We start from the raw sequence: 26,966 nt of genomic DNA, 5'->3' as shown, positions 1-26,966 counted from the left end.
CATTGTAATTTTTTCAGAAACATTCTTCTTCGTTCATCTTAAAGTATTTGTTTCATATTGAGGTAGACAGTCTATGGCTGGCCATTGCAGAGTGGTTCAACAGCATATGCTCATTTCTTCCAGGCTAAAATTGAAGCCAGCCAGTGCCTATATGTCTAAAATACAAGTTTTGTTGTAAAAACTGCTGTGCTGCCAGAACTTGAAACACCTGTTTCAATGTGCAAAGTTGTACTTAGATTGCTTTAGGAACATATGGAGTTACACACATACATTTCTAGCTTTCCTTGAAGTGCTCTACAGTGTGTGGGGGTGACATTAGACCTCTTGTAATAAAGTGTGGTTGGTTGCCAGTCTTATGTGCTGTAGAGAAAGCTCTGTAGGAAGGGAGATTCATGCTTCAACAAGTGGCACGCTATAAGTTGAGACTAACCTAAAGGTTACTGGCCCTAGATGGGACTCTGCTTTTGCTACTATTTGAGTTGAAGCATACGTACAGACTTACATCCTTTACAGTGATTAAAACTCTGATAATGCATTGGTGCCTTTTATCTAAATTTTTGTGGTCAGTGATGATACTTTGATTGCTTGATCTTTCCTACATAATCAGATACTTACTGGTACTTAATAACGCTGTTTGTTTACAAAGTCTGCTCGGTGCTGTACATTGGTGTTTCCATGCCATTCATATTTAACTTCTCTTGTAGGAGAGTTTTTCATCTATGTAGTTATGCTATGTGGTGTGTCCTTCTATTTACAGATGAGGGGGAATAAGGATGATGGATATGTTATGTACTGTTCAGGTGCTGTTCTTCCTGGTAGTTGCTTTAATGAGCTTTGTAATAGTGATCCTTGAAAAAATATTCTCTATCTTTGAAATGTCCCTCAAACCTGATGTATGAAATGGTAAGAAACAATGTGAAACCATGAAAGAATGGGTTTGTTCTGTTAAAGAAGAGACAAAATTTAATGTATAGTATCAACAATGTGTATTTTGTTCTTAAGTTTTGGTAAACTTAAGGTTTTTTGTTTGTTTCTTTGTTTTGTAATTTTTTAGAGAAACTTTAATCAAATAATCTAAATAATTTTAAGTGTTCTATGGAACCACAAAGGGAAGACCAAGGTGTGCTTTGTGGTTTCAACAAACTTTAATATCCTTCAAAGGAGGGATAAGATGTTTATGCAAAACTGTGTTTTGAAAATACAGTTGATTTAAATTATCATATTTTGACACAGTACTCTTGCATCTCAAAGGTTACTTATTTGCAAAGCAGACACCATTATAGTATTTCAGATTATGATATGTCTTATCCAGTGTTCATTAGTAAGAAGCAAATCCATTTTTATGTTAAATACTGCTTGATCAGAAAATCTGCAAAGAAAAGAATGCAAATTTACTCATATAAACACCTACAAGCACTTGACAAAGAGCAATTACTGTTAGACTGTTTATTGAGGTCATCCATCAATGAGAGTGTAATTGTAGATAAAAGTGAAGAAGTATGCACTAATTTGAATGGGAGACCAATACCATGAAGTTGTTTAATAGGTTTGGAAGCCATAGTTAGCTTTTTGTAAAGACAAGTTGAAAAGCACATATCTTCAATAATTTCTGCATCTGTTTGTTAGTTCACAGGTTAGATAATGCACTTGAGTATACTTTGACCTTTGAACTTAAAATATTCCACTCTCTTATTTTCAGGTGCTAAAATTAATAATTTTTGCTGCATTACTGGCAAAGATCAGCAGTAACTTTTAACTGTAAAACATAATTGTCTTTCCGTTAATGTAAGAAAAAGATATTGATTTGTGAATGTTCAAACTATACATTTGGTGGAGGAGAGTAAAGTTGGATGGATTAACAGGAACTAGCGAACCAAGATGGAGTATATTGTGAAATACTTTAATTCAGTGTCCATTAGAAAAGAGCAGAAATATTTGTAAATTCCGCTTTTATTAAGGGCAAGTTTTTTGTTGTGCAGCTTGTCACATTTCCAGCTAAATGGTTGTATACGTCCCTTGTGATAAGGATACGCTGATAGCAGAAGTAATGACTGGGCTACTGACATAGTAGAACTGGTACAGGTCAAGAAGCCGAATCACCTAGTATTGCAATTCTGAGACTGCTTTTGTAAGTTGTAGATTTATGAAAGATTTTGCAACTGGGTTATGAGGGAAAACTTTGTTTATATGTGCTTTTGTGTAATACAGCTTTGAAAAGAATGATCTTTGTGTCACAGAGTTTCCATGAAGTTCCTTGATCTGTCTTCTTTAAACCTTTCAGTTCTCTTACTTGTAGAGAAAAGATTATACAGGTTTGTTCTCTCTCTCTTTTTCATTATTTACATAATTTGTGAGCTGTTTGAGTTAGGATAGTTTATCTCTGCTTGTTTGCGTAGTGCTTAGAATATCGCGCTTTTATCTCAGCTGGGACCTCCAAGTAGTACAGTACTCTTATGACTTATGGTATTGTGTTTCTCACTTTACTTGCATTCATGTTTCGCCTGAAAGGCCTCGTACACTAGATTTTGAAGCTTGTAGATGCTTAGCACATGGACACTGCTACGTTTGCCTTAACAACTTTAGTCTTGCCTTTTATTTGCTGTCTGACTTTAGATACGCCACGTTGCCAGAGAGCTGCCTGATTTGTGAAATTATGTTGATGAGACTACGGCTTAGATTTGTAGTCCAGTTTTGCAGTTCAGCCAGGTGATATGCATTGCCTGAAGCAGGTGAATGAGCCATTCTTTGTCTCTCTGAGTATGCATATAGGTAGTAAAAGAAAGGTTAAGACAATTAAAATGGCTTGGGTAATCTGATGATTTGTTGAATCAAGGTGCCTTTAATGTAAATCTGAACCCCTATTCCACTTTAATATCTGCAGATAGAGATTATTAAATACTTGTTTATTATCTATGGAAATGAGAAGAAGAAGAGTTGTTATTATTTGCGGACTCAGAGCTGATTCTTCCCAGCTGCAAATAACCAAGATGATGCAAGGAAATGAATGGCATTTTGGCAACTAACCGTTTGCATACTAGTTCTCAAGCTTGTTAAATGATTGAATCATGTAGGATGATTATATGGTAACTTATTCTTACGAATATTCATATAAATACTTTTTTTGACAGATTCACTAGACCAAAACACAAGACTACTTTTGATGCAAAATGTAGAAGCTGAAAGTAATATTTTTGGAATGTTCTCTCTGCATTAGCTATACCTGCTGATGCAAACAGACTTCCTGCATGTGTGAACACATCTGACAAAGATGTATTTTTTAATTTCTGCAAAAACTAATAGCTTAAGCTTCTGCAGACCTGATATACCCTCTTGCCAAAGGCAAATAACCTCACTATTGGAATAAATCCTTCTGAAATATTTAGTATCTAAGATTTTGCTGATCGCCTCCACACAGGGTAGCTTCATTCAAGTTTTTATTTATGACAGCCACCATATGGAATGATTACATAACTTTAAAATTTAAATCTACTGTCATCAGTCTTAGCGTGGATTATTGACATGAAGAAAAACTCATCATCACTTTATTTTTTCTAGACTTAATTTCTTTTTAACTCATGCCAGTAGGAAATAGATATGCAAATACATCTGAAATATTGTGATGTTGTTAGAAGAATTGTACTACAGATTCAGTCTGCAAGTGCAGTCAAACTTTACATTTTAAGATACTATAGGGGAGGGATGAAAAATGTCAGTTATTTTATACCAGCGTGGAAATGGTAAGAACATGGTACAACTTGCTGGACAGTCAGATGGGCTGGAAAGTGGAAGCAGTTGCTTGTAATCAGTGGATGAATGTGGCCATTAAATGGAATCCGTTGTCCTGAAAGGTGAACTTGTATATAGAAATTTGGTTTTAGCTGTGAAACATGAGTGAATTTTCTTTCTGCCAGTCAGAAAACTTCTAGAAGGTGACTAGGAGTATGATGATATTATTCTTACTAAAAATAGCTAGCATTATCTTATTTTTCAGTATTGGTTTCAGCAGGTGATTATTTCCCAGTTTAAATATGGCAGGAAGAAAGAAAATGAGTAGGTAAGGAGCAGTAAGAATAATCCTTCTGAAATATGATAGAGCCACTTCTAAGAGTTGCAGTAAACAGAGTGCACAGAGTAAACAGATTTTTCTTGTCTAATTCTCCATCTTCAACTGTTACTGAACAACAGCTTATTTAGTGTAAAAGGATAACACCGAGTTTGAGTTGGGGAGGAAGATTGTTTTACGGCATGGTTAACCTTACAGCCAGTTATGTCGGTGTTTTTTTTTTTTTTTTTTTCCCTCATGTTGGGCTTTTCAGCTGTTTCTGATCATTAGATTTGATCAAAAGTAAGCTATTATAAAGGTCAGCCCCAAATGGTCATTCTTATCAAAAGAAACAACCCAGAAACTCCCATGCAAACCTTCCTAGAAGGCAAGGATTTGCACTTTATCACTTTATTAACTTTGTGTATTGAAGACTTTTCTCTTAGGATGTAATATAAAATGAGTAATGCAAGTAACAGAACCACTAAAAAAACAGCTGGTAACGGTCTCGAGTCAGAGCCAAATACACCTATGTCATTTAAGTCCATTATTTCCTGTTCAGTATCCCATAAGTACAGACTCCAGTATTTGAAAGCAGTTATCATGTCTCCCCTTAGCCATCTTTACTTTAAACAAAACAGCTCTAACTCTTTCCTCGTAGATCGTATTTTCTGGTAATTCTTGTTTCTCTACCTTCAATTATATCCAAATGGTCCATATATATATGTGTGTGTGTGTGTGTGTATATATATATATATATAAATATATATTTTATATATATATTCTTTGAATTGCAGTGCCCGGTGGAGCATTACCAGAGCTGGTAGAACAGCAAGTCTACCTGGGCAACTCACATATAATTTTTCTCCTAAGTCCCAGTACAGTCTTTGCCACTTTTTTTTTAATTTGTTGCAAAACCCAAACTATTGTTAAGTCGTATTCAGATTGTTGTGGGCTACAGTTTTATCTTTCTGTGCAGAATTGCAACCTCAGCAGTTGTTATTATCCATTATCTGAGCAGTTAATTGTTCTTGGCTAAGCACAGAATCTTCCACTTGGTTCTCATTGAACTAAATCTCCATTTTTCCCCAGGCTGTTTCTCCAATTTGTCAAGTTCATTTTATATTCTAATTTTGTTCTCTAATGTGCTTACAGCCCCCTCCTATCAACCTATCAACCCTCCCACCAGAGAGCCTGTAAGCATATTGCAAATTTAGTAAGTGTAATCTTCATTTCATCACCCAGGTTGCTAGCTGGAGGCCTGGAAGGGTATTGGAGGCAGTATGTACCTCCGTGGTCTGATGCAGCCTTCCCTTCTGTAGTGAGCAGTGATGAATGAGTGAAGTACTTTATCTTCTCTACCTATTAATGGAGTGCTAGATCAAGCGTTAAGTTCTGCGTAAGAAAGAAAAGAAAATTGTGAAAGAGCGTAATCGTGGATATTTATGCAAACTCTGCTTAAATATGAGGGACAGCTACAAGTAGAGGAAACATATGTTCTTGCTGCTCAGTGCTGTGGTATCTTACTTGGTTAATTGAGTATTAAGTCCAAATTAGTATTGGTGGTATCTAGTAATGAAAAGGAAAGTAGGACAAGAAGCTGAGCCTATTTGCTAGAACAATTGAAAGAGCTTCTTAGGCAAAATATATTTGAGTCTCTGAAAGATGTTTGATGCATATCTCTTTCTATCATCTAAAAGATGTTTGATGCATATCTCTTTCTATCATCTGAAAGATGTTTGATGCATATCTCTTTGAAGGAGGCACATAAGAACACTTTGTCAGGGTTGCTGAATACTGTGCATGAGGCAGGTGGTGGTTAGTTGCAAAGGAATTACTAAAGAATAATCATCACTGACACTTGGATCTTGGGAAGAGTTGGGCTGTGTTTTGATTGCTGTGACTGTGTCTGAGTAATGGGATGCAAAAACATTTCTCAGGTTCCATTTCAACACGTTCAGTTGGCTGTGTCCTGATTTAATGTTTGATCAAGACCTGCATATGACACCTTACATGGATATGCTGGTGGGTGTGCACGGAGGGAGCTCTGTGAGCTCCAACAGGTCCCTTGCTTTGCATTGTTGCAAGCTGTGGAGAGCACCATGGAGCGCTACAGCTTAGCTGCAGCCAGCCTGCATCCCTGCTGGTGCAAATGGAGTAGAAAAACTGCCTCGAGGGAGATGAGTTGTTACGATTTTTCCTCTCAGAGCAGGTAAATTCTCAGGCTGCACTGAGCCGGTACTGTCACATCTTGTACCTGATGTGAGTATACGGTCTGTGTTTGGAATTCACGTGTTTTAATATTCTGCCCGTTGGTGTAATTGATCCAAAGGGACAATTACAATTTAGTGTTACTTAGGATGTTGCTGGGACAAATAAATAGAAAATATGCAAATGAATATTACACATTTTATTTTTATTTTTATGCAGGACTGCAATAAACATGACATTCAAAGCTATTTGCAAGAAGTGCTTATAAAAATCCTTGCTGTGTGGAATCCTGATCTGTTGCCAGTTTATGTCTTGGCTCAAGTAAATATGTGTTTTTAATTTGTATGATCATTGGTCATCATAAACTGCAGATAATTTTTCCAAGGAAGAACATGTGTATCTCCTCAGCACCTGCAGTCATAGAATATATTGAACATATATTCTTAGGGGACTGTAGTTACTGAGACACAATTTCAGTAAGTGGGATTTTCTTTGCTTGCTAGTATCTTAGCCACTGTTGATGCTCAACATAATCTTGGTTTTTCTTAATAGCTATTACTTTCCATACTCATTGCTAAAGATTGATGAAGTTTGTTTCATTATATTTACTAAAATATTTAGGCAGCAGAACAAGAACAATAGATGAAATTTTGTGATTCCAAATCATTTACTGATTTGCATTGCATAGCTTGAGCTTTGGAAGAGGTAATAACCAGTTGTTGCAAGCCTGTGAAATCTTGATGGTATGTTTTGTTAACAGCTTTGTGATTTAACTGTTTGGGGTTTTAAATGTTCTAAGCCATAGAATTTCTGATCATATTTGCTGAAGAAAAGTATTTTCATTCAGCTGAATTTTAAGTTCTGTGTAGCTCTGCTAATGTTGTTGATGGTTGCAAGTAAACCTGCTGTCCTGATGTACTCTATATACTTTATAAAGCTTGAAGAAGAATAAGTGTATGTTCCAATCTTTCATGTCACTTTGAATTTTCAGAGTCGGTGATGTCAATAGAGAATGACAACATCATGTCAGTCAGCTCAGTGTCAAGAAGTATGTTTTGCTGTTTACATGTAATGGAATGTTTTCCATTCCATTCCACTGTTTACAGGGGAAGCTTACTGTAATTATCCAGACAACATACAATCTTGGCTGAGTAGTCAATGAATGGTATTTTCATAATTTTGAATATCATGGGGTGCTTACAGAAACCTTGCTAGATTTAGAGATTATAGAAGTTACACTGAGGGCAGAGTTTGGCTGTGTGATGTTGAGGTTCCTTGAAAAGGAGGCAGGGCTCGCAAGGGAAAAGTTTGCTGTAAGAAGAGGTGGGTGAAGTACTTGATGAATAACTGGTCTGCCTGAATATAAATGACACCAACCAGTTCATGCTGACCCTAGTTACCTCATCTCACACAGCAACTTTTTGAAAAAACAAAAAACTGCAGTTAATTCTCCTTGATTCGCAGATCAGTCCATTTCTGCTCTCTGTGCCTCCTTCCATCTTCTGATGTTGGAGTTGATGCTGCATCAGAGTTGGCCAAGCTATTTTCCTTTGCTTTTTATTCGTGTTGCCTGTGTAACTTTTATTTGTACCAGGACTAAAAGTCTGGATGATGAGCAGTGCAGAATTTTTAGTCTCTCGTATTTCCTCCTCCAAATCCACCTGTTCCCAGTTGCGGTAGAGTTGTGTGGTGGTAGCTAATCCCATAACATCTTAATATGAGGAGGGCGCAAAAATGTGCCATCAGTATCACGCTTGAGAGAAGACTACACCGGCTTAGTTTTAAAAATGAAAAACTAAGTGTAATTTGGCCAGTAATAATTTAAAAATATTTAAATAAATATATTGCAAAGGCTTTTCTTGGAAGTGCATAGTTACTCTTTAAACAGGGTTTCTTAAAATGTAGAACTATATGGAAACTCTGTAAGTTTCCTCCTTGCTTCACAGTTTCAAAAATTCACACTAGTGTTTTTTTTTTCCCCCCTCTTAGGAGAGCAAATGTTTGGAGGTAGTCCATCATGTTCTGCCTCTCTAAATGGCAGCATTTTTCACACAGGTGCGTTGGTGTAATGCCAATTTCACAAATTTAAAAATAAATTTCTGCTGCATCTTAATTTAGTTATACCTCAGGTATCTTTTTGAACTTGGTGAACTAAATGGTAATAGCTGTTTTTGTTTTCTTTTGTTCCAGTTTTACTCTGGAAGAATTCAACACTTATAATGCAATTCCTTCTAACATCAGAAAACTATAAATAGGAATACTTAGGGAAAGATTTAAAAAAAAAAGATGCTGATTTTAGACTTAATTAAAATGCAAGTGGCTAAGTTTGTGGCGGGGAAAAGTGGTATAATGAAATAAATTGCCTAAATAAAAAACCATGGACTATTTCGGTGGAGCAGTGTAGAGTGGCATACTTTCAACACAGTAGGATGTTCACATGTTGTGTAGCATTGGTTGTGTGCATCTGTGAATGCAAGAGGGAAGAAATTTCTCACTGGGTTTGCCAGGTCATACAATAAGAAAAGGGGCAAATATGAGGATTTCTAGCAACAGAAGTGGTTGACCAGGAGATGATTACCACTGTTGGAACTGGCAGCAGCTTGGTATGTTGATGTAAGGGAGGTTGCAGTCCGTGTTTTAAAGAACCTGCCTGAAAATATATATTTAGAAAAGCAAAGCTTCCTAAAGGACTCAAATTTACTTTTCTGGAGCTACTGTTTGCGCTTGAGACAGTGATTCCAGTGCCTTTGCTGTTGTTAGTGTTTGATGGGTAGTAGCGGGTGATATTGATGGGGGGTGAATAAAGAGAAGGAGTGCCTGTTGGAAGAGGCTTTGTTCAAAAAATAGTTGCTGAATGGCCTATCATGTAGGCCTATTTGATATAAATTTTGCTGTAACATAGGAAGGTCTGAGAGTTTTATTTTGAAGTAGTTGATAAGAATTTGTCAGGCTATTAGAAAGCAGAGATGAAGTTTGTTGCAACAGTTATTAGCATAACTTGTTGAAACACTGTGGCATTAGCATGAAATTGTTAGGAGGAATGGGGAAAGGGAAAACCAGGCTGGAGGAAAAAAATATCAAAAGATATATTTAGAAGAACAATATTGCTTGAAATATGTGAAAGGAATTGACACCTCTAGTAAATGAGACTGAGAGATAAGTATAATGGCAAACTTAACAGTGATGATGTGTCTACTTACACAAGGGAAAAAAAGAAAGAGTATGCATGCATGCAGAGAAAGCAAGGATAGATTAAACGAGAAATAATGAATTTATAAAAATGTTGAGCTTTTCAGTTTAGCGATAGGAAACAATTTCTGAAATGGTCAGACTTTTGATGAGGAATGGGGTACTGTCATGGTGAGTGATCAGTCAGGATATGTCATGAGCTTTTGACTTATTTTGATCTGTAGATCAAAAGGGATTTTAAATACAGTCATTCTTGGATAACTCACTATTTAACCTGCTATGTGGTTTATATTATAGTTGTGTCAGAAATGTTGGAAATCCAGCTTCTTCCATTCTTATTAATACAGACGAAGAAAAAGGAAGCGCAAGTAGATGAGCTTTGGTTGAGTTAGTGGTCAGTCTGCTCCATCTCATGCTTCTCCATGCAGTCAGGTCTCAGTTCTTGCAGGGGCTGACACAGAATATTTGCTCACAGTCTGAGTTCTGTTAATTCTGTCATTACTTTAACAATAATAAAGTGATATTCAGACTAGAATAAGGGATACTGTTATTATACAAAGTATGATTCGGGTTATTGGCACTGGAGGTACTGAAGACTTCATCCTGCTTGAGGAACTTGCAGTGAGGTTTTTAAATTGTTATGAAGTTAGTAATTCATAAGAAATATCAGGAAAATTGGAAAAAATATAGTTCCGCACTTAATTCTATGCCCCTTGAAAAATGTTTCTGTACACTGAAGCAATAGGCTACTGAATAGGGTCCCCAGAAAGATAAAAAGCTGAGGGGAAACTAAGAAGTATGGTGAGAGTTGTGTGAAAATGAGAACAGCGTATGTGATCAATTTTTCTGGTAGTCTAATGCAAGCAAGGGTGTATTGCAAACTTTCTTTTTTTCCAGTGAGATGAAGATGGATATTCTTCTGGGCAGCAATAACTTGGATTGGTGCTGTTAATGTTTTGCATTTATCAATGATGAACAACTCGGCATAGCCAGAGAATTATTTTTGGAGGTTGCTTTGAAATGTAAGAGATCATCTGATTCTATAGGCTACTGAGCTGCTTCAGTACCAATGGATATTTTTGTAAAACTTGGAAAACTTAAAAATTATTTATAAATAGGGCTTTCTGTACTTGTTACTTCAGGAAGTTTGGAAAGGCATTCTGAAGTCTGAACACAAGCCAGTCAAGCCTTGTATTAATTCCTCCTTGTGCTAAAGACCTTCTTTCAGGGTGACTCTTGTCTTTGTGGAGGAGAGACTCGGAAGAATAACATCCAATTTCTTGTACTGATTAAATGCTTAACTTTCATGATGCTGCTGCTGCTGTTTCAAGCCTCATTTGGGTCAGCAGCAGGAGTCTCTCTTACTGCCCAAAAGGCAATGACAGATTATGTCTCCTATGCAGAATAATACTGTATATGGAATATATTAACAAAAGGAAAATTTAAGCTTGTCAAGCTGGGTATGGATGCGAAGGAGACTGTAATGTGCTTTTAGAAGTTGAAGGAAATAGGGTAAAAATGGTTATTTTTCTCTAAATACTTATTTCACCCTGAGGAGAATGGCAGCTCCCTTTTTCAGAGCTTACTCCATCCTGTCACTTCTGCTGTGTTGGGTGTCAGGGGGTTTCTCATCTCCGTTGCATGCCTCAGGTGTGACAGTAATTCAGCATCTGATGTGCTGTGACCACTGCCCATGGTGTGAGAGGCAGGTGTGTCTCCCTTGTATTTTCCATCTGCACTGTTTGTATACATCTTGGGTCTCATGTGTAAATGTTTCAGGATCGCTTTTTGCTGTGTATCTTCAAAAAGACTGCTGCAATAAGGCACTACTTCAAAACTGAGATAACAGATATTAATACATGCAGTTAATAGTAACTACACATCTTACACCAAAGAAATCGAAACTGGACGTTCAGGAACAGACTTACAAGGGATCTTTCAAGTTGATAGTACAGGAGATTAACAGTTCATAGTAATAATTAATACTAATTAATTTTATACCTGTTCTATTTTTTTTCAGTGGAACAATTTCTTACCAGGAGATGTTCTGCAGGAATCTGCCAATTTCAACTTTTTTTTTTTCCTGTAGGAATCTGTATTTTAACTGTGTTGGTTTTATAGTAGCAGAATGCTTAGTTTCAGGGACAAAGTATTTAGCTTTGTCAGTTGGACTTATTTGGCTTAGGTGCATTTTACTAAAACAACTTTTATAAAAAAATTAAAATATGATGTGTGTAAATTAGATATGTTATTTTTATTATAGTTGTATATTACATTCAGCGTTATGATGACAATTTACAAATAAGAACCTATAAATGTGGAAGGAGATAAAATACATTATTTTCAAGAGCATGGAGTTGTAATATAGCTGGGTTTCTTCACTATAGCTTGTGAAGAATAGCCATTTTAAGAGAAAATGTTTTTTGAAGAAAATTTTGAATATTAAAAAAAATTCTAGATCACAATTCTTCTCAGAAAAGAACTATTTTTCCCAATTACATGTAATGTTAAGAATGCTTTGCATATTCATGCAACTGGATGTGAGAAGCTCTGCTGCTCCCTAACGTGTGGGAGGCAGTTTAAAGGAAGTTCGTAGCAGTGATGGCCTCGTGGAGCACTTTAACACACAGACATGATAGCTGTTGCAGTCTCCAGTTTTTATTTTCTTCTTATTAGGCATATGTTCTTTTAATTTTAGTCGAGCTTTCTTTTCTATATAGGCTTCAATTAACATTTCTGGTCCACTCCTCATTACTTTAATATGTCAAGCAGTGTGTTGGAAAGACTCTCCACAACAAATATGTTGAATACTGCTCTGGAAAGCAGAGTCATGATCTTCAGCATAGTTAGCTCCAAACAATCTCAAGCCTGTTAAAATGCTTTCAAAGACAGTATTTCAATATATTCCAATTTGATTTTCTCCCAAACACATAGATTAACTTAGCTTTAATTGGATTCCTTACCTTCTATGGTTTGTGTTTCCTGTGTGATCATTCTGGAAGGTTTTGGCTCAAGATCTAAAACTGATAGTTTATTTGCTGATGTTTTTGCTCTTGCAATGAAGTTCCAGAATAAAACTTAGTCTTATAAACCAAGCATCCTTTGGAACTTGATGTCTTCTGTAATCACATGTATGATTAATATATTGCTAGAATGGAGACTATACTTTTAAACATAAAATAATTTAAAAGTTGCTAATAAACATGTTTTATATCCCATGAATGATGGTTCTTTTGCTATATGTGTATCTTATTTGAGAGAAACCTTTAAGAGGAGAGGCACTCTTATTTGCACGGTAGGTTTTTCTTACTGGAGATACAGACTAATGTCAAGGTGTATTATGTTACTAGGAACAGCTATGTCCCATATATATAATGAAAAAGAAATATACTGCTCTGACTAGTATAATGACAGTTTTAGTTTAGACTGTTAAAGTTAGGGAGATTTTAAATTTGACTCCTTGGTGCTTAATTGTTTTTCACAGTGAAATGACTTGTTATGGTTCTGTACATTTTCCTTTGCAACATAACTGCTTAGTAACTGTGATCAAATTAAAGTTGAAGATAAAAATGATTCCTCTACTCCTCCTTACAGCTGTATGCACACCTATTTTCACCTGAACCAAATTTTTTTTAATTCTAGACTTGAAAAAATACACCTCTAAGTGCTAAACAAAAATATATTAATGGTATTGTTTTCTTATCCTTATTATAGTGAAAAAGTATACTGAGCTGTAAAATATATTATTATTTGAAAAATGTTTATTCTGGAAAGAACTGTGTTGGTCATTTCAGTACACATTGCTTGCAATTTTTATTTTGGGCAATTATGGTCAGTAAGACAATTTACTATTACAGATTTTTTTCTGTGTCAGTGTAACTTGTGCGAATGCTTATGTTAATTTTCAAAAGTTCTTTCTCTAAAGCAAAATGAGGGAAAAGAAGTAATCTGGCACTTTCTTTAAAGAAATAAACAGCACTGGAAGCCTTCATGTCACCATGTTTATATCTGCTATAAAGCAACTATACTAAAAAGTCATCTGTTTTGGTTATAGTAAATTAAAGAGTAGATGGACAAGAGCTGGGAAAACATCAGCATTCAGAGCTCTACAAATAGTCAAGCAACTATCAATTTCCCCAAAGAAGTGATGGGATTATTTTTTGAATAGGGGAAGTGTAATCACACCTTTAGTACGTGGAAGACGCTGGATATGAAACCAGCGGGTAATGTTAGAAACAGACATGGGAGCTGGAAAGATCTTCCATATGCCACAATCTTCATGAAGGCTGTACTAAGTAGACCTTCATAAACAATTCTGTTGATGAACAGGAATTCATCTCAGCTGTGTTAGCTTTGCAATATAGATGGGTAAAAAGCAGAAAATACTTGCTGTTGCCATAAAACATCAGACCTTAAAATAAGAATGCACTAAATGCACAAAAGGAAAAGATCCTGCAGAGTCAGAATGTCATTTGTACCATCATTTTTAAGGTGAAACACTTGAGGAGCACTGTCGTCAATTATTTCATTTGTGTGCGGAGTGCTTATTATTGTCATGGTTGAATACCTTTTACCCACGGGACGTTAGTTATATAAAGCTGGTGGGCCACTATATTATAAAGCAGTACACATCTCTGATGGGGGGCTGGAGTTCTTCATGTCCTGGAACATTGTTTTGATGGGCTCTGCACATATTATATGTTCTTTAAATGTTTAAAATGGGCAGAGGAACTTAAAAATCATGAGTGAATAAAGCTGGCAAGTTTCCCCTTCTGCTCCATCCACACAGGTTGTTAAATGATTCTCCTTGCCGTGGTAGCAGAGAGCCTGCCAGGAGTGCATTAAGCGTCGTGATTAATGTCTGTCACATGTTTATTCTCTCATCTTCTCCGCAGCAGGTGGTGTGTGTATGCAGTGTGGGTTTTTTTTGTAGGTTTAAGGAAAACAAGACTGTTTGTGAAGATGTACGCATGTGTAAAAGGAGACGGTGTGAAAGAAATGGAATGTGTGCTTGGAGCAGAAGGGGCTTGTGGTGGCCCCAAGTTCCTGGAAACCAGGCTGAACAAGGGACGAATTGCCTCCAGGAAGGTTCTGTCTCCATTGCAGATGATTTCTGCTCTTGTTGTAGGGACTTCTCGTAAGCCAGAAGTAGTAAAATCACAGTCATCCTCTCAAATTTTGGTTGCCTTTTAAAATATTTGGTCACATTCAGGATGAGGTCAGGTAACTTGAACTTTGAAACTCTGTGGGAAGGCAGCGCTGACAGTGGCAGAAAGGTTTCACGTGCTTATGACAACCTCTTTTGCTTAGAGGGTATTCTTGTCTACTCTGAACTGGAGTTTCCTCGCATTACTTGATAGGCCCACTGAATCTCTGAGTGCTGGAATGATGGGGACATGCATACCAAGTTCGGCCAGTTATTAGAGAGGTGCTTATACTTAAGTCTATTTATGACTGGAAAAAAGGCTTTTTTATATTCTAAGTGCAGCAAAAAAAATTAACCATTGTATTACAGTATTTTTCTTTCACACTGTCTGTGTGAGTGTGGTATTTTTTCTTAAGAGTTTTAATAATAACTAATAATGCATTATTTAAAGTAGTATTGATTTTTGTATAGTTTGGATACCATTAAGTGGAAGAATGAAATGCATATGATGAATAATGAAACTCATTTGAACAAGTTTCTAGTTATTTTATCTGAAAAATATGCCAGGATTATTAGATCTTTCCATAGCTCATTGTACAGTGGAAATGCCTACAGCTGGTAACACACAGTTTTACATTTTCTATATATCTAAACTAGTTCAACAACCATAAAACTAAACGGACCTTTTTCCTTTAATATGAACACATCCAACTCTCTTTGGCTATTAAATGTGAGGTTGTATTTGAGTATCATTACCTTGGAATTTTAATCTCATTTACACAAGGTCTTGGTTACAGTTGCTTAGTAACACGCTGCGGAAACAGATTTGTTGATTTATGATAATATATCTACAATATCCTTATAATTAAAGATGTTGTAAGGAAAGCAAGTACACAATGTGGGTGTGTGTTTCAGCTGAATGTTTCTACTAACCTCTGCCTTCACAGTGTATCTTACAGTGAGTGTCTTTGTATGGGTTGATGTTTTATGTAACTCACCTGACATCTGATTCACACTGTTGTATGTGGTTTGGTGGTAGTTTTGGATAATGCTGATTTGCAATTTGTAGGTGAGTCTGCTAAACCTTAGGTTTTCAATTGACTTCCATGGGACTGCAGTTTGAATGTAGCAGTTATTTTGTAAGACTTGCATTGATATCGGGAATATATCAGGAACAAGCTGTAAGAGAGAGAGAGAGAGAGAGAGGCTCCTGGTTCGTTTTTACATGGTGTTACACTTTCATTCCCAGGACAGAGAACTGTGTTAGAGATTAGGCATCGTGAGACTTGTAAAACATATTTTTTTGACAGCTAAAGGAAATATCTAGAGAAGTGTTGGCTGTTGCGTGTTGCATGTCTTCAAGTATTTGCAATTAGTGTATTTTAAGGTTTCCTGAAATCTTTAAGGTCTTTCATTTCTTTGCAAACAGGGCTCAAGATTTCTGTTTGCCTCCTGTGCAATATATTGCAGAAGAATTCAGAAACTGAGAAATTTCTAACAGTAGCATGCTTATTGTGTAAAATGTCTCTGAAAGCAAAAATTAAGCAAGCACCTCTGAGGCAGATGGAGTGTTATTAAAATCCTGGAGCCTGCTTTAAGCACAGACCCAACCCCAGGAAAAAAAATGCAAATAAATTTAACAAATTTAGAAATAAAACAAAACTAAACATTCTGTATGATGAAGCCTAAATTTAGTCTGCTTCAACTCAGGACATTTAAACAACTCTTAGGCCAGATACCTGGATGTTTTGTGCAGGGCCAAACACGTCGGTGTTACATAATGAAATAATAGTAGTTTTGCCTCTCTGCCTAGTATATTTACCTCAGTTTCCTTGTGAAATTAAGTTATGCAGGCTCTTACCAGGCTCAAAAAAGTTACCAAGACACATACAAATTGATACCTGTAATTTCTTCTTCAGACTTTTTTTTTCTGTATGTAATGCAAGAATGCAGAGGAAATAATTATTATTTTAAAAGTACCATTCACATGGCTCTGTTCAGTTGAATGTTTTGCTTTCTGCTTGTAAGCTATTATGGTTGTTCCACTATTGTTGTATCCCTTGACTGGAAAACTGTGGGTGACATTCATCTCGCCTACCTTTGACATATCCCATGCTGATGTATGTAAGCTGAAATCATTGCTCTAGTCCTGTTTTTGTAGTCGGTGGAGAAATAAGTGCTTTAAGATTTCAGTTCATCTGACTCATTTTATGATAGGTGAAACAGACTTTATTCATTGTTAGTTATGTTAACTTAATCTTCATGTACTGATTCAGGTACAGAGATTTACCTTTCATGAAGTGGGTCTTCTCCTGCCTGTAAGAAGGCCAGTTTATGATGGCTATCCCTGAACAGCTGTCAGAACCAAGTATCTTCATTTTCGTGAGCTCCTACCAACTCTTGTTTCCAGTGCTTTGGTGTTTCATAGGCACTCGAGCAAGTTTGTGGGAGAGGAAAAATTTCAGTTGTTCGTTCCATTTTTAAGCCTATTTTTGAGCTTTGCCTGTCCTCGCACTGCACACTGAGCCCTAGGAGACTGTGTCCCTGGACTGCTGCCTTCTTCAGATTCTTGTGTTATTCAAACCTGCGACAACTGCAAAAAAATGTAACATTTTGTATCTCAAAATATTTATTATCCCAGTTTAAGAAGAAAAATACTTCGTCTTCTGTTTTTGGTGATCTCTTGTTCTGCATCTCCAGGCCACAGCTGGAGAACTGTGTCCAGTTTTGGTCCCCACAATTCAAGAAAGACAGACAGACTGGAGAGGGTCCAAAGGAAGGGCACAAAGATGATCAAAGGGCAGGAGAAGCTGCCCTATGAGGAAGGACTGAAGACCTTAGGTCTTTTCTCCCTGGAGAAGAGAAGGCTCAAGGGGAACCTCTTCACAGTATTCCAGTACTTAAAGGGTGGCTACAAAGAGGAAGGAGTCTCTCCCTTCACAAGGAGCCACATGGAGAAGACAAGGGGCAATGGATACAAGTTGCATCAGGAGAAGATTTGTCTCAACACAAGAAAGAAATTTTTTGCAATAAGAACAATCATTCACTGGAACAACCTCCCCAGGGATGTGGTGGAGTCTCCATCACTGGAGGTTTTCAAAGTGCAAATGAACAGAGTACTAGATAATCTCACCTAGGCTCCTTTTCCTGTGAAAGGTTGGACCAGATGGTCTCTTGAGGTCCCTTCCAACCTGGGCTGTTCTATGATTCTATGATTGATCTGAAATTTATGGCAGTATTATCTTGGGTCTAATAACCAAGGGCAGGTGTGAATTCCTCAAGCATAGCTATGAGGAAGATTATGTGAGTTCAAACATAACTTATTTTGTATTGATGAGTTCATGGAGGTTGGATTTGTTATGAGCCCTGTTAAAACTGACAATGCAGGATTCATTCAGCTGAGATATTTTTGAATTTTGAGTTACATATTGGATTGACATTTTTAAAAATATGTCATATATCCTGAGGAAGAAAATGTGTTTCACAGCCAATTAAAAATATTACAAAAAGTCTAAATTTACTCATGCACCTTTTTTAAATCTAAATGAAAAATGTAGAGTAACTCAGCAATAAGCGTCTCTGCTATTTTAAAAAATATTTTTCTAAATGCACTTTTTAAAAGAAAAATACACGGAATTGGATTGGTCTCTGAGACTACATGCAGAGGACAATGGGGTAAAAGCATTTATGACATCCAGAACTATGCAGTGACACCGTATGGTGGGCTCTCCAACAAGCAGAGCCCTTTTTCTTCCACGATACAGGATCTCAGTCACTTTGGGCAACCCACACAGCACAGAAAGGCTATACACTTTTAGTGTAAGATCTGATGGACTACTGATTTATTTTTTTCCCCAGTTTACTTTTGCCCTTTCAGAATGATTCAATTAATTTGTGTTCAGTGTATGGAACCCCTTTCTATGGTCTTTCATTTAAAAAAAAATTCATTTGCTAAGTCCGAGTCAGCAATTCATCTCCTCTCTCCAAGCTCTCTATTTGTTTTACAATCTCTTGTGTGTTTTGTTTGTCTCTTTAAAAATCTTTATTTACATATAAAGGAAGACACGTACAAATTCTTCGACAGAAGATCTATGCTTGTGATACTGTTTACCTAATAAATCTTAAATTTATATAATAAAGATTTGTCCCTGACTTTTTTGGATAGGAACTGGAAAAAAACGAATACTATTAAAATGTAACTTTTTCTGTTAACTTAAAAGCTCAAGAAAACATTTTGCTTATGTTGGTGATAATTGTGTAGGCAATGAAAGCAGTATTTTCGGAATACTCTGCTGCTTAGTCATGAGACTTTTGTATTTACCAGGCTCTATGGAGGTGGTAGTTGGCATTAACCATGCTTTTTAGTCAGCACTGCAACACCAGCGTATTCCTTTGACCGCATTTCTCATAAAGTTGTGGCCCTAGCCTTACAGTGGCTGGATTTACTTCAGAAAGAAAAGGGAAACCATGGTGTGACACCCTGCCTATAGAAGGGCCAGAATTCTCCTTTTTTTATCCAGTGGACTTTCTGTCCACAGCAAATCATCGCGCTGCCTTTCACACCAACTGAAATTGCTCAGTTGTTAATGCAGTTTCCATCGAGTGAGTACCCACTTTGTTCTGCTTTTTGAAGTGCTTGCTTCCCAGTTGTGTCAAAATGTGGAGGCTCCTTTCTGCTGCTGCTTTTAGGCGTTCACCTGGGTCTGTTGGGTGACATTCCCTTACAACTTTTGAAAGAGCAAGAATTGAATAGCTATTATCTATATGCTATTGTTTTTTCTGTTTGATTAACAAAGGTGAACAACGACCGTTTTGAGGTAGAAAGAACTTCTATTAATATCTTAGAAATGCAACTCCATATGAAGGTCCTTCTGCATTCCTTTTAGATTTCCCCCTACATCTGTACAACTCCATGCGAGATGAATAAAATATCTTGCTAAGAAACACTATTACAAAATGTTCCTTTTGTTTCAGTTTGGCAGTTGATGTTAATGAATGGTCCAACTAACAACATGGATCCAGATTTAACAGAGAAGTTAACAGTTGGCCCATGTATGGCTGTCGTCTTTGACTATTTTTGTTGTCACTCACCGAGTGATTAACAAACTTCTGAAAAAACCTTGAGGCTGGAGAACAGTGACCTATAATCTGTCACAGTGAGAGAACCCACAGAAGTGTTTTCTTTGTCTGAAAGAGGATAAAATTCTGTATTAAAAAACCTCCTTTCTTAAGAATTTAATATTTAAACTGTTACATAGTCAGATATTTTAACTAATGGGAAAAAATTCTACTTGATTTATTGTTACTTATTCTTTTTTGAGGGACCCTTTCCCTGATCATTTACTTGTGGAGCTAAATTTTCCATAAGATAGACATTTAATATTAAATTTCTGGCCTAGTTATAAATGTACCCATAATCTCATAAATATTATTCTGACATTATCTGTGAAGTGAAAGGGAAATTATGAATACACTTCTTGTTCTGCTTTATAATATCTTATGTAAGATGTACACTTCAGACTATACATAAATTAGGATTTTCTTTTTTCATAGATCAGTTCCTGTATAATAAAAATTTATAATTTTTGGCCATTTAAGTTTAGTTTGCTTTGAATATTGATTAGATCTTTGACCAACAGGGATGGCTGGTGAAAATATATTGGCCCCATATTAATAGTCTTTGTAAATAAAATACATGGAAAAAATTGTGAATCTGGTTAGATACTGAATGTCATGTAGGTCTGACTAGGGATCAAGTGTTAATTTTCATTGTGTCAATTAATACAGTGACATGTAAAACCAGAAGATAGCATATCCCTAACCCCAAGCTTCCTTATTGCTGATAAGACCCTATCTATCTAAAAGTATATGCTGCCCTTCATGTTTGGGTGTTGCCTTAGGTAATGATGTGAGTGAAGTAGCCCCATACCTGGGGTGTTGAGTCCTTTAATAATGCACTGCTGGAGGGGCTCTCAACTGTAGTGAGAGAAAAAAAATAGGACATGAGAGCTGCAAGGTGATGGGTGTGCTGGGTAAGGGAAATTTTGTGGAAATGGGGCTTATTGCTTTTCAAGTGTCTTTATGCTATTTCTTACAAAGGAAGAGGCTAAAGACTTGTCCTTGCCTTAGTTGGCTCATAGGAGTAGTCTAGGTAAGACACAAATTTTTGTAGTAAGTGGCACACAAGGAAGTGATATACCTGGCATCATGTCTGAGACTATTTCGGCTCTCCGGCAGGAGTGACCAAGTATGTACCCAATGCAGGCCTGTGATAGGAAGCTGTAATCAGCGCGCGCTGATAGGGATATATGGTAATAATATCTAGAGGCAGAGAAGTGTCATTTTGTCTACCCTAAGTGGAAATAATAAATTAATCTTTATGAAGACACTCATAGAAATTAAATGACAAATCAATATAATTATTCTCATTGTTCTGTGTGTCTTTTTATAAAAATATAGCTAATGCATACATTTGTCTTAGTGCAGCGCATGGAAGAGCTAAAGACTGGAAACCAACTTTAGATCATTTTAGCCCATTTTGCACTGCAGTAGGACTAAGTTTACCTAAATTATGCTGAACATATGTTTGCCTAATCTGTTCTTAAAATTCAGTTTTCTAGAGTCCTTGCTCTATTATGTCCTTACAGTTCATAGTTTTCCTGAAATTAACCTTATTTTCTGCAGTTTTATCTTAATTATTTTTCTTCTTCCCTTGCGGATGTGGAGAACAATTGTTAACTTTGCTTTTTTTATAACATTTTATGTACTAGAATGCTGTTACCATTCTAACGCTCATGTTACCATCTCTGAGGCTCACCTCAGACTTTGTCTTTTTAGACTGAAAAAACTTAATTCTTGTGATCCTTCTTCCTAAATTATACTTTCAGAAACTCTTTTAATTCCTGCTGCTTTCTACAGATCCCTCCTAGTTTGTCTTTTCCAGAGTGACATTTACATTCTAACAACAGTATCACAGTGCTGACTTGTGTTTAGCCTGTCTTCTCTATCACTTCCAGAGGCTCTCTTCCCAATTGCTGCACAGGCAAAAATGAGCTAATGGAAAATGTGACTCTTAAGAAAATTTCTGAGAAAGTATCTAAAAGGTGGAATATACTTACGGTGGCTTCTCCAGAGAAGAACAAGTTGTTTACTGTCTGTAGTGAGCTGATGATGCTGCTTCTGTCATATTAATTGGATGCAGTAATGCAACTGATGTCAGGAGAAGTTACAATCATCGTTAATTGATGATGCCATTAGGGTAGCAGGCTGTGATCATGGTAGTGTCAGAGTGCATTAGGAAGAACCATAGCTGCCTGAGGTGGTGGTCCTGTCCAGTGGCTAGGTGCCTGCCAGGGTCTGAGGAGACCTAAGGTCTGTGTGCAGTTCTTGGTTCTGCTGCTTCACAGGACAATTACTTCATTTCTCTATACCTAAGTGTTTTTTTAATCTGTTAGATGAGGAGACTGATATTTGCTACACTCATCAGAAGCACTATGTAAGAACTAACTTGTATTCTATTTGTTCTTACAAACATGTTTTGAATTTATATAGTAGGATATTGCTACATATAAAAAAAAGTAAATAAAGGGTGTGCTGCTGTGATGACTCCCCAGTTGAGTAGTTAGTTACTACTTGTCCATCTCAGGATCTGAACATCCACATCTCACCCACCTGGATCAAAAGGGACAAAATGATGCCTGAGGCAGTGAATACAATCTGAGCCAGGAAGATGAAGTGAGGGAGTAATATGTGCCGTTCAGTGAGAAGACACTGCTATCTCTACATTCATCCTCTTATCCCTTTTCTAAAAGGCCTGCTCTTCTGGGGTTGGTGTCTGGTATTCGTGGTTTTTAGTAAGACAAGCCATCTAGAGTCAGATTCAAAACAGGTACAGGATCTGGGGTATGGCTCGTATACTATATACGTCTTAATATCCAGGTAGCCAGTTAGACTTGAGATTTGAGAAGAACTCAGAGAGGACCTAGAAATTTTGTCTGGATGAGGTAGCGATAGTAGTCCCACCTAATGCTACCAGAGCACAGATCTTGCAGCAGGACCTGCTGTTTACCTGTGCATGTGCAGCAGTTTTGACCAGACTTAGGCTGGCTGTGATTATGTCGCTTTGCACTGAAAGGTTTACCCAGCAGGGACTGTACCAGCACTGCGCCCAGTGTCCAAAATACACAGGGCCTCCCCATGCTATGGGCTTAAATGGACCTAGGAGAAGGTCAGATGCAGCTGGAAAGCAGCAGAGAGGCTGCCTGGTTTGGTGAGCTGTTATGGATGGATGTTGGTTTTGGTTTTAAGGATATTTCTCTGTGACCTTGGCCAAAAAAATTCTCTGAAAGTTCTTTAGCTGCAAAATATCGCTCATCTTGTAGAGGTGGGAATACCATTGCGGGGGCATGTTAGGAAAGCTTATTTACGGTTTTTATTTAAAAAAAGACAATATACTCTTGCCTCTGTCTTCCTACGCACCTCCAAAAATGAACAGGACTTTGATCTTCCCGCGACTGAGGTATGCAGGCCCCTTGTTCTCTGCAAACCAGGGCATTGCATCAGCAGCGCAGAGCAGAGCCGAGTCCTGGTCCCTCAAACAGGGTGCTAAAGTGCTGCTTAGCAACACGCGCCTGCCAGCGCCAGCGGCCGCCCCAGCCCGTGGAGACTGCCAGGGGAGACGAGTTTTCAAAGTGAGATCTTCTATTTAAATATTTCTTACAGTGTACAGATAGCTGGAAAAGAGGGCAGCAGGCAGAATGAAAGCAAAGAAACTGCGGAGGAGGAATGAGAAATAAAGGAAGGGTGTCGAGCCTCCGAGTGAGCAAGGATCCAAGGAAAAAGAAAAGGAGAAGAGAGTAAAATTGGAGAAGAAAAACTGCAGGATGTAAGAAAAATCAGCAGATATAGAGAACTAGAACTGCTAGAAGAGGGATGGCTTCATCTTCAGGATGAATGTTTGGGGGTAAAATCTTACCAAAGTGAAATGGTGTTGAAATAAGATGGTACAACAGTAATGATGAGATTTTTGTATTCTTTTTCTTTCATTCACCTCTTTTCAGAATGTATTCAGAAACAGTTACATACAATTATGCAGTAACTATACAGAATACTGTTCACAGTAAAATGGCATAGTAGCCCTTATTAGGAGAGAATTAGAAAAAATGAGCAAGTCCTGTGCAAGTTTTTATGCTCCTAAACTCAGCGTTACCATTTCTCTTTATTTAAGAGAGCATTGAATTACTCTGTATCACTAGAAGCGCTTTCTGCCCTTTTCTGTATAGACAGAGACAAGTTAAGTGTTTCATTTATCATCAGAATTTTGTGGGTATGATAAAATGGAGAGATGGCAACATTGCCCTTTTCTTTCCAGCTTCCTTAGCAGCTACAATTGCCCTTTCCTTCTCCCGTATTCTTCTGTGCTGCTTGAAAATGCTGTCTGCTCTCTTATCCTTGACATTATTGCTAATTCTCTGACAGTCTCTTCTTTGGTCTCCTTTACTCCCTGGAAATTGGGAGTTTAGGCTTTAGACTTTATAACAACAGTTGTTACCTGGCCACATTGTAAGAGACCTTTTTACACTTGTAGTACCTGGGTATTTCTGACAACATCCAAGTCATTAATCACTCACATGGAAAATGCTTTTCTCCTTCAGGCTTCACAATGCTATGGGGTTTTTTTTCCCCTCTCTTTTTTTGTCTTCTTTTTTACACCACTCCCCCCCCCCCTTCCAAGTTTGAGCATGGATTTTGCCAGCATTTGTGGTATCTTCTAGTGCCTTATGTACCGTTTTATTTATGGTGTGGGGAAAGGGAACTTCCATCAGGCCTCTCCTCATCTAACTTGGTAACTCATCCGTGGGTAACCTCATCTCATTTTGGGACTTTATGAGCTAGGTGTGCATAAGGGTTTAATAGACGATCTTTCTCTCCTTACCTCAGACTTTTCCACATGGCGTTCTGCCAATAAAATGTAAAAAAGGCAAAAACTGTCCACCTCTTTCCCCCAGGCTCTTGTACTTCTGCACTTCCTTGAGGGCTATTGGCTTCGTCTTCCTCTCCTGCATAAGCAAAACTGTGGTATGTAACTTTCACACCTCTATGTAACTTTCGCACCTCTTCTTTCTCCCTCAGCTTGATACCGTTTCCTACTGCATTTCACTCATTGTGTCTCCAGTAGTGTCCTCCTTGTCTCCACTTCTGTTTTGAAACTGTTGTCTTGGCTTTGATGGCTTGTTTGTCACCTTTTTGTTATTTGAATGTCCAGATCCCCATCTCTTGCCTCTCTCCAACCTTTCTAAATGTGACCAGGAGCTGCCCTATTTTGTCTTCGATTTTGACTGTACCTACTGGATGATATGGAACTAGTAATTCCTTTTTCATTCCCTTCACTTCCACCCTTGTCTTTCACATCTTGCTTCCATTCTCATTCAAATACCTCCTTTGTGAACAAGCATTCAAAGGGACCCTTAAATCCTGGCTTTTCTGTTGCATCTTTACCTAAGGCTTACTTTAAGATGTAAAATGACTCAGAAAATACAGAAAGTAAGCAAAAACTAACCCCTTCTAACCTTGTATGAATACAACATCGCTGCTTTATTCGTCTTCCAACTGCACTGACCTTCATTACTGCTTCTTCTTGTGTTGTCTATATAGATTATAAACAGCTGTATCAAGGATTGAGTTTCACCTGCAAAGTACTGGCACACTGTGGGTGTTTTATAAAGAGAAGATGGTGACGACGATTTAGCAAATTTAGTACATTTCGGAATAGGGTACATTTTAGTGTTTGACAGAATTTTTTTTTTTGTTGTTTTTTAGTATTTCATTAGCATTTTCTTCAAGTAATAGAATGACTCCTGCATTATGGACCTTGCAATGAAAGTATATGGATTTTAAGCTCTTTTTATAGTTTAGAATTTTTTTTAGAAATAGTATTTTACATTCAGCTTGCTGCTGTTCTCATCCAGTCCCCTCTGTCTCCTCAGTTGTTAAGCTTTGAAAGCTGAATTTTCCTAAATCACATAAAGTGCAATAACTTTATTATTGAACTCTGAGATGTTCTTGGGTGCTACATAAAATAAATATTTAACTTCCAGATTATATCAGGAAAGTAAGTTCACAGTAAGTTCTGCTCAGTTTGAATGGCTCTCACTAGATGGGTACAAGAGATTATAAGCAGTGTCACATGGTTGAATGCTTGTGTTTGTTTCAGACAGTAATTCCTGCTGAAAAATAAAGTACCTGTTTAGGGTTTGGGGAGACTGGTGCGGAGATACTGGGGAAAGGCTACTTCTACACAAAGGACAGCAAAAAAGGCTAGAGTAAAGCCTGAGAAGGACCACAAAGTTCAGCTGGTTTGTGAAGCACGTGGAAGCTAATGGAGCTGATGAAAATGGGAAGGGTGATCCACACATTTTCTGTAGGCATTAAAATGCGCAGAAGCAAGATACGTGTATCTGAGGTCAAGACAGCTGAAGCTAGGGATGGCTTTAAAAGAGTAGTGTAGGGAAAAAACAGGTGAAAATTCAGGCAGAAATGGAGTCAGGCTGTAACATGTGTGAGAATAGTTGTTTTGATCTGCAGTAAGCTGTGTTGAACATACATATTTTTGTTGAATGCATGTTGAAAATGCTCATTTTACCTAGCCAGTAATCTTTGTGTGTATGTTGTGACTGTGAGATGTGTACACTTGAGAGTTATGAAGTGTTTTCACTAATTCCTAAGGCAAAATCGAGGTGTTGATTTAACTTTTGTTTCTATTGGTACAGGTATATGAACTGAATTTGTTTTCCAGTTTTGAATACTTTTCATGTATAAGATCCAAGTTCACCTTTAAAGTATGCAAGGAATGGAAATTTCCACTGTCAGATTTTCCTTGCAGAGAAATACTTTGCCTCCCACACACTGTAGTAGTATTATATTCACAGTCCTACGCAGGGTATGCCTGATCTGTTTCTTCATCTTGTCATGCTCAAACAGGGGCTGAGGTGTAGCTTTAGATGTCACTGTACAAGTACATACAGATTTGCATCATTTCTGTGGCTCTTTGAGCTGTCCATCTCAGAAGAATAATTGAAATACTGTGCCAGTATCTCTATCAGAACATAACTGTCGAATGGTAGAAAATAGATGTAGTAAGATAAAGTCCTGCAGAATTACATTCTGTGTGCAAGACTCTGTAAAATACAGGGCCTACTTATTTATCTTTATAATAAATGGAAAAAAGTTCACACCCAGAGGGGAATTGCCACTAGGTAATCAGAATTTTCCAAGCAGTGACTCAAATACGCCAAGACATTCCAAGTCTTGTGTTTTGCGGTTTTGTATCGTACTCCAAGGTAACAACAGCTGTTTTAAAGGTGGTAGGGAAAGTAGTTA

General features: G+C 37.3%; 1 protein-coding gene across 2 annotated transcripts in view; it reads left to right on the top strand.

Moving 5' to 3' along the window:
• NEBL (nebulette) overlaps positions 1–26,966 on the top strand; it is a 269,145-nt gene that overhangs the window by 2,121 nt on the left and 240,058 nt on the right. The gene's annotated exons all lie outside the window — the stretch shown is intronic.

This window comes from Platalea leucorodia, assembly GCF_965183815.1.
Source record: "Platalea leucorodia genome assembly, chromosome: 1".
Lineage (NCBI taxonomy): Eukaryota > Metazoa > Chordata > Aves > Pelecaniformes > Threskiornithidae > Platalea > Platalea leucorodia.
This window is presented reverse-complemented; position numbering and strand designations above follow the sequence as displayed.